Consider the following 8,641-nt stretch of genomic DNA (forward strand, 5'->3'; position numbering starts at 1 on the left):
TAGACCTTCTTTTTTACCATCCAACTTGTCCATCAACTCAGCGCCATCTGTGTACACAAATAAATAACAGAAGTGTAGTACTACTAACTAGACTAACTAGACGAATGTACAGGTAATAAAATTGATAAAATGGCGTCTTGCTCACTTTGGACTTCCAATTTGTGAAGGACCTCCCCTCAGCACACTGGTCCAAAGCATGAAGGAGTTGGGTCTGCTTTGCGACAGTTCTCTGCTTCCTTCTCGTTACCAATTTCGAAGTACTCCACTCTCCTGAAAAACAACAGTGTACCTTTAAATGCATTCAACTGGGTCAGTGTCAAACGTGTTCACATTTGCAATGGGACAAATCTCTGTTAGAATTGAGCATTGCAACCCATTCGACAATGTCACGCTTTGTCCTCATTGCCCCGGGACCAAACCACATTTCTGAACTCAATGGTTAAAACCTGAAACCCGTTAAAAAGGTAAATGTCCATGAAAAAGTGATGTATAAGTAAATATAAACTTAATGATGTCGTAGCTTAGACGTAATATTCACTACTTTATTGACTAATCTTCTATTCTATACAGTGTTAGCACTGCTTCTCACCTCTCCTCTGGCCAGAAGTATGGGTGGGCCAGTGTGTCCTCCACTGTAGGTCTCTTCTCTGGGTCTTCATTGATCATCCACTCAATGAGGTCCTTGGCACTTCATCCTCAACATGTTCCAGTTTGTATTTCCCTTAGAAATGTTTACTTCACAATGGATGCCTTTGCCAAATGGATGATGTCCACCAGAGATGATGTAATACATTAACATCCCACCACCTGAAAAGTACATAATAATTTATAATGTATTACATTTCTATAGCGCTTTTCATAACAATCTCAAAGCGCTTAATAGCAAAAAACAAACAAGCAATACATCATCATGAGTAGCCTAGCTATAGCTTGCTAGGTCAACCAATACATCATCATGAGTAGCCTAGCTATAGTTGCTAGGTCAACAATACATCATCATGGTAGCCTAGCTATAGTTGCTAGGTCAACCAATAATCATCATGAGTAGCCTAGCTATAGTTAGCTAGGTCAACCAATACATCATCATGAGTAGCCTAGCTATAGTTAGCTAGGTCAACCAATACATCATCATGAGTAGCCTAGCTATAGTTAGCTAGGTCAACCAATACATCATCATAGTAGCTAGCTATAGCTAGTCAACCTACATCATCATAGTAGCCTAGTATATTAGCTAGGTCAACCAAACATATCAAGAGTAGCCTACATAGTTAGCTAGGTCACCAATATCATCAAAGTAGCCTAGCTATAGTTAGCTAGTCACCAATACATATCAAGAGTAGCCTAGCTATAGTTAGCTAGGTCAACCATACATCTCAAGAGTAGCCTAGCTATAGTTAGCTAGGTCAACCAATAGAGGCGAGTCTTTGAGCGCATGCATCCTCCAAAGATAGAGAGGGACAGTTCATGGCTTGATCAGAAGGTGGTGGCGGAGATGGTTGATGAAGTGTCTGGTGTCGATCTTGTAGAGGGCTACTCTGGGAACCAGCCTGTGTCATGTCGCCACTGGACTTCTCCCTTCACAATATAGTATAGTATGCATTCTAACCAGGTATGCAGACTTATTTAAAATTGAAAACTAACCTGAATATCTGTGCTCCTCTTATATCCGATCCCACTCTCTTCATCTAAAGTTTCTCTGGCCTTCCAACGTTTTGTTCCTTCACTGATTGTGTGTAGAGTTGTTTGTCCATCTTCAATTGTCGACTTATACCGAAATCGGCTAATCTCGCTCTGCTGTAACATCTGTTCAGAAAATTATATAAAGTGTACCATTGAAACATAGGTTAATAAATAGCACATCAAATTAATATTTCTTTAGCCCATTTTTTTGTGAATTACTACATGGTCTGGTCTTACCTATTAAAACATTCTGGGGTTTGATATCCCGGTGCAGAATTTTTGTGTTTAGACTATGCAGAACGCTTAGACTGCAGAGCACCTCGTGCACTATTTTCTTCAGGACAGAGGTTTTGTCCTCTGGTAGGTGGTCTTTGATGTATTCATCAAGGGTGTATTCACAGAGCTGAAGAACAAGGTAACCAAAGTGCTCGTCCTCTGCAAAGTCCACATATCTCACAATGCAGGGACTATCCAGCTGAGGTAGTCGTAAAAACCCTCTTCTCTCTTCAGAGCTTGGTAGTTTGACTTGAGCATTCTCTTCACAGCTACCTCAGTACCATCATCCTTCAAGCCAGAAAGACTTCGGTTCATCACTTCCTTTGGCTATTTGGAAATCCGGATGGACTACAAGATTCAGATTCCCCAATTGTAAACTTGTCTGGGTCTATGTTGCTGAGTTCCTCCAACTGAGCCTCCACCGCTCACTAACTTTGTGCCATTCCGGGTTTCAATTCATTGGTGGTGGAGGGAAATGGTTTAACACTGGAATGTTCACCGTGTACACCAGATCTTCAACTGGAATTGATGAAGCATCAAGATCTGGCTTCTCAGTCATGTCAGGTGTACTTTTCTCTACCGACAACTCTTCCTGAATTGTCTTCTTCTTCTTCTTCTTCTTTATTTAGATAATTCCCTGCAATTGTTCAGTTGTATCCGTTGGTGGGACTGGACTTTGTAGGGACATATCTAATTTCCTCAGTTTTCTTTCAGGTCTTCATCATCTCCATTTCAGCAGTAACAAGTATTTTCTCAGGGACTGAGGTTATCCTCGTGATGTGATAATCGCAGGTACACAATCAAAGGTGTACAGATCTGCAAGCAACCAAATGTAAAGACACCAGGCTGGAGGTCTGAGGATTGGAGAGATATGCTTGATCAGTGAGTGAGATGATCCCTTACATAACTCCTCAACAAATGGGAGGTCCAGTCATGTTTGCGGTTTGGAGTTTTCTGAGTAATCACGTACAGAAGTCTGACAACTGCAATGTTGGTATTAGTCCTTGACTGGTGATTTTGGACTCAAATGTTAGATATTTTCAGAAGATTGGGTATCACTGCAGTGACAGTCCAAGGTATTTTCTTTCATAGTGCAAAAAACAGCGTCAAGCATTTCACTACCACGTCTTGAATTGTTTGGGAATTTTAGGCAAACGTTTGATCGCCTCTTCAGTGTAGAGATCCATTTTCTGAGATTCTTTCAGCACTTTATACATGCTTGACGATAGATTCCTGTTCTATCCAACAACGTTAACCACATGACAAAAAGTGTAACATGATCCACAGGGTTCACCACCAGCATGTGTTTGCCATATTCACTGAAGATATCTCTACTGATTTTTGTCCTACTGCACAGGTAAAATCAAAGAAAATCTTCAATTTGACAAATCCTCACTCTCTGAAGATAATTCCAGAATCATCCTTGTTATCTTTTCACCGATTGCGGGATGTGCTTCAATATTGTTTGCAGCATATGCTCCAGACATCATCAACTCTTTCACAATGTCTTTTCTGTCATGTTTGCCGCCAATTGAAGTGGAGTAAAGTTCTGGGGTGGTCCCTTCTGGATCTGCTTGCTGCGATTAATCTACTCACTAAAACTGACAGGAGCTTTTGACAGTGTGGCATAATGCAAAGGAACCCAACCATTTGCTGATTGGATGTTGGGGTTAGCACCTTCTTCAGAAGAAATGTACAAATATTGTCATTTTAAATGCAACAGCAGCAATTAAGGGTAACATCATCTTCAACTTAGCACAGGAGTACAGTCTATTCAAGTCTTGCCGCCTCTGATCAATTTCTTCAGCTTCTTCAACTTCTGTCAATAATGCACTTTATAATGGGATCTGTTTGCCTTTGAATCCCATGCACCGTCTGTACAATTTGGAACTGGATTTGACCTGGGACGATATCATTCTTCAAACATCTGCTTCTACAGGTCAGTAGATCTGTGGGATGACATCTCTATTATACCTCTGTTAAAAGTTAAGTCAGGTACAGTCATAGAATTAAGCAATAAGGCACAATAGGCTGTGATTTTGCAAATGTTTTGTAAATAATTTAGTAGGTTGACAAATATAGACTGTATAAATTATGTCTGGTAAAATCGCATGGGAAACATTTTATTTAATTACATGCTTACTTAATGCACTTCTTTATCAGGTGTGAAGTCGCAGCAGGAATGAAAATCAAGTATGGCTGAGAACAAACTAATGAGCAGCAAATAAACATTATTTTGTTTATTGTTTTAGTAAAAAAAAGCTGAATGTTTTGTTATAAACTATTTTAAAGGCAGAATCTACCACACACCCACAACCTATTAGTGAAGATTTATTTTTTATTTTTATTTTTTATTTTACCTTTATTTAACTAGGCAAGTCAGTTAAGAACAAATTCTTATTTTCAATGACGGCCTAGGAACAGTGGGTAACTGCCTGTTCAAGGGCCGAACGACAGATTTGTACCTTGTCAGCTCGGGATTTGAACTTGCAACCTTTCGGTTACTAGGTCCAACGCTCTAACCACTAGGCTACCCTGCGCCCCAGATGCTGGACAAAAGTTAAACTTGAAAATCAGGAAAAAAAATCTCTGCACACTACCAGTCAGATGAAAATGTATTGCTTAGCTACTATTAAAATAAAAATAAAGTGAGGTAGACTTTTACATTTTTTCCCTGTTAAACTATTAAAAAGGCACTACTTTCCCAATGTCTACGTGTTTTGTCTTGTTTTGCCATCCTTCTAGGTGCTGAGAGGCCACTCCTTATACCGAAATACCATTGCTAATTTTAACATGACATTAAAATAAAAGCTCAACCATACAACTAAATGTGGAGACATTTACTTTCAATATAAATTGTGGATGTTCGTATAAGTCATTTGAGATTATTGTTCAGTTTAGCCTTCTCAATATACCGGTGAAATTAATTCTATCTATTCTTACAATAAATTCTAGACACTCCTGACACAATATCAGGAGAGGTTTTGAATAACATACATACACAACATCCTAAAATATTTGATTTGTTCTAGTGCAATATCGTTGATAATAATGTGTTTTATGGCAATACGCTCCGTCTATACTGTGATTTTGATGAGCAAATACTTACCTTCTAATGAAATGACAGAATTCATTCTACAAGAAGAGGAATATGATATCATATTAGCATTAGAAATGTAAATTATAGTTAGAAAGAGTTACTTACATTTCCTCATCGTGATATTGGCACGCAGCATACTTGAGGAAGTGTCTACTGAAGCTTAAAACAACCAGGGAAAAGAGTTCAATCTTGGTTTCATCAGACCAGAGAATCTTGTGTTTTCATTGGTCTGGAGGTCATTTTATGCATTTTTACTGAGGAGTGGCTTTCCATTGGCCTGATTGGTGGAGTGCTGCAGAGATGGTTGCCTTTCTGGAAGGTTTCTCCTACCACCACGGCTGGAACTCTAGAGCTCTGTCAGAGTGACCACACGGGTACTTGTTCACCTCCTGATCCAAGGTCCTTCTCCCCCTATTTGCTCAGTTGGCCGGCTTCCAGCTCTTAGGAAGAGTCTTTTCCATTTAAGAATGGATGGAGGCCACTGTGTCTTGGGGACCTTCAATGCTGCAACTAACATTTTTTTGGTACCCTTCCCCAGATCTGTGCCTCGACACACCCTGTCTCGGCGGCTCTACGGACAATTCCTTCGACCTCATGCTGGTTTTTGCTCTGACTGCACTGTCAACTGTATGGACTATCTTATATAGACAGTGTGTGCCTTTCTCAAATCATTTGTTCAATCAATTGAAATTTACTACAGTGGACTAGCAATCAAGTTGTGAAAATCTCAAGGATGGTCAATGGAATTACAGGATGCAGGAGCACAATTTCAAGTCTCATAGCAAAGGGTCTAGATACTTTCTTCGTTTTAATAAATTAGCAACATTTCCTAAAAAACATGTTTTCGCTTTCATTTGAGCATATTGTGTATAGAATATGTGAGGATTTTTTGTTTGATCCATCCGTGCATGTAACATAACAAATATGTTGAAAAATTCAGGGTCTGAATACTACGACATTCACGTGTATATATGTGTGTATGTATCATTTAATAGCAGGTACGTAAAGTCCATTACCCTCTGAAGAGTATGAATAGGCTGTTTGAGAAGGTTTGAATCCAAAGCACCTGCTACAATAGTTTGAAGTACATACCAAAATGCTTCTGTAGTAGGTCAAGCTGTGTGCTGAAACCAAAAAAGCATTGGGTGGAATAGGCATTGTTGTGCTCATGTGAATTTGTTTTCTTTTTCGGCTTCAGACCAACGCCACATTTCACTTAAACGTCTTTTAGGCTAGGGCCGTTCGACACCATCGCGTCTGAATGGCAGAGCGCGAAATTCAAAAATATTTTGGAGAATGTTTTATTTTCATATTATTCACAAGTGCATACAGTTAACTTCTTGTTAATCTAGCCAATCTGTCCGATTTCAAAAGGCTTTACAGCGAAAAGCACCAACGATTATGTTAGGTCAGCGCCGTAGTCACAAAAAAAACATACAGTCATTTTCCAGCCAAGAGAGGAGTCACAAAAGCAGAAATAGAGATAAAATGTATCACTAATCGCGATGATCTTCATCAGATGGCACTCATAAAGTTCATTATTTATACCAAAATCTCGGTTTACATTGGCGCGTTTGCTCAGTAATGTTGTGCTCGACAACATCCGGCGATTTGCAGAGAGCCACATCAATTTACAGAAAATATCATCATAAACTTTGAAAAGATACAGTTTTATGTGCATATAATTAAGATAGTACTTTCTCCTTATGCAACCGGCTGTCGAGATTTTCAAAAGCTTTTACCAAAAAAGCAACACATGCCATAGATCTGAGTACAGCGCTCAGCCACTAAAACAGCCATACAGATACCGCATGTCTTGTGGAGAAGTAAAGTTAGAAATAGCGTTATAATATTCACTTACCATTGGATGATCTATTATCAGAATGCACTCCAGGAATCCTCAGTTCCACGATAATTTCGATAGAAAGTCGATTTATGTCCATAATTACCTCTTTTTGTATTTGCGCGTTTAGTCCAGTATCCAAAATGCACAAGCGCAGGCACTAGGTCCAGACGAAAGTCAAAAAAGTTTCATTACAGTTCGTAGAAACATGTCAAACGATGTATATAATCAATCTTTAGGATGTTTTATCATAGAAATCTTCAATAATATTTCCAACCGGACATTCTTTGTCTTTAGAAATGAAAAGGAACGGGAGCCTTCGTGGGCTTCAAGCGCGTGCGTTGACTAAAACTAATGGCTTTCTGCCAGCCCCTGGTTCAAACTGTTGTCATATCTCGGCTCCTTCACAGTAGAAGCCTGACAACGACGTGTAAAGACTGTTGAATCTAGTGGAAGCCTTAGGGAAGGTGCAATATGAATTTACCTGTTATATTGGATATTATGCATTGGATTGAAAATAACTTACAACCCGATTTCCACTTCTTGGTTGGATTTTCTTCAGGTTTGCCTGCATGGTGAGTTCTGTTTGTAGCTAGCAGAATCATTAATACAGTTCTAGACTTACGAGTTTGTTCTAATCCAAATCTACTAATAATTGCATTATTTAGTAATCTTGGCCTGATAGCAGCAGTTCTCTGGGACACTTTCATAACGAAGTGAAAATACTGCCCTAGTCGCCAAAAGGTTATAGAAACATTGTTTTTTTGTTTTTAATTATCAGCAAGTAGAAAGGGGGAGTTTATAGCCATGTGTATATATACAGCCAGTCAGGAAAAGGGGATTTATAGCATTAGATATACAGCGTATGGAAGGGGAGTTGATAGCCTATTATAATTCATACAGTAGGAAGGGAGTTGAATGACATTTAATGATACAGCGTAGGAAGGGGAGTTGATAGCATTATAGATATTAAGCATAGGAAGGGAGTGTATATAGCCATTAGAACTATACGCAGTTGAAGGGGATTTATAGCCATAGAATATACACAGCAGTAGGAAGGGTAGCTTCAGATGATCAGCGGGATAGCCATTAGGAATATCAGCACAGTAGGAAAGGGAGTTTATAGCCATTAGAATATCAGAGTCATGTGAAGGGGAGTTTATAGCATTAGAATATACATGAGTAGAAGGGGAGTTTATAGCCATGAAATCATAAGTGAAGGGACATTAAGTAACAGCAGTAGGAAGGAGTTTATAGCCGTTAGAAATACGCAGTAGCGAAGGAAGTTTATACTCATTTAGAAATATACGAGCAGTAGGCAAAGGAGTTTAAGCAGAGAAAGCAGTGAAATAATAGTCATTAGAATACAGCAGTAGGAAGGGGAGTTATAGACGATTAGAAATAACAGCAAGGATAGCATAGAAAGAAGAGGGAGTTTATAATACAAAAGACATGATATAAGGATCCTCGAATTTCTTAGGCTTAGCGAACCCTAAAAAAACACAGTCCCACTAATGCACAGTCTTGTTTGCTGTGTCAGCCTATCAGTTAACATTGTTGTTATGGGCAGAAAACGTGAGACAGAGCGGGTGTATGGACAATGTTTGCAAGCTGTTTGCTTGTCTTTCCTCCCCTGGTGAGGTAAAGTCTCACGTAAACATTTTCCCAGCTGCCTCATTTGACTTCTGCCCATTTGAATTTACGAATTGCAGCTGAGCATCTCACTGTTTTCCAACTTAAAA

The 8,641-nt window shown here is 39.2% G+C and overlaps 1 long non-coding RNA gene across 1 annotated transcript in view; it reads right to left on the reverse strand.

Annotated features, from left to right (window-relative positions):
- Positions 1–1,728, reverse strand: part of LOC139025785 (uncharacterized) — a 3,713-nt gene extending 1,985 nt beyond the window's left edge. The window contains exons 1-2 of the long non-coding RNA XR_011477416.1: positions 1,642–1,728; positions 590–721 (exon numbers count right to left, since the gene is read on the reverse strand). This is a non-coding gene — a long non-coding RNA (uncharacterized lncRNA). The remainder of the gene's footprint in view (positions 1–589; positions 722–1,641) is intronic.
- Positions 1,729–8,641: the final 6,913 nt, after the last annotated feature.

This window comes from Salvelinus sp. IW2-2015, unplaced genomic scaffold (genome assembly GCF_002910315.2).
Source record: "Salvelinus sp. IW2-2015 unplaced genomic scaffold, ASM291031v2 Un_scaffold3267, whole genome shotgun sequence".
In the NCBI taxonomy this organism is placed as follows: domain Eukaryota; kingdom Metazoa; phylum Chordata; class Actinopteri; order Salmoniformes; family Salmonidae; genus Salvelinus; species Salvelinus sp. IW2-2015.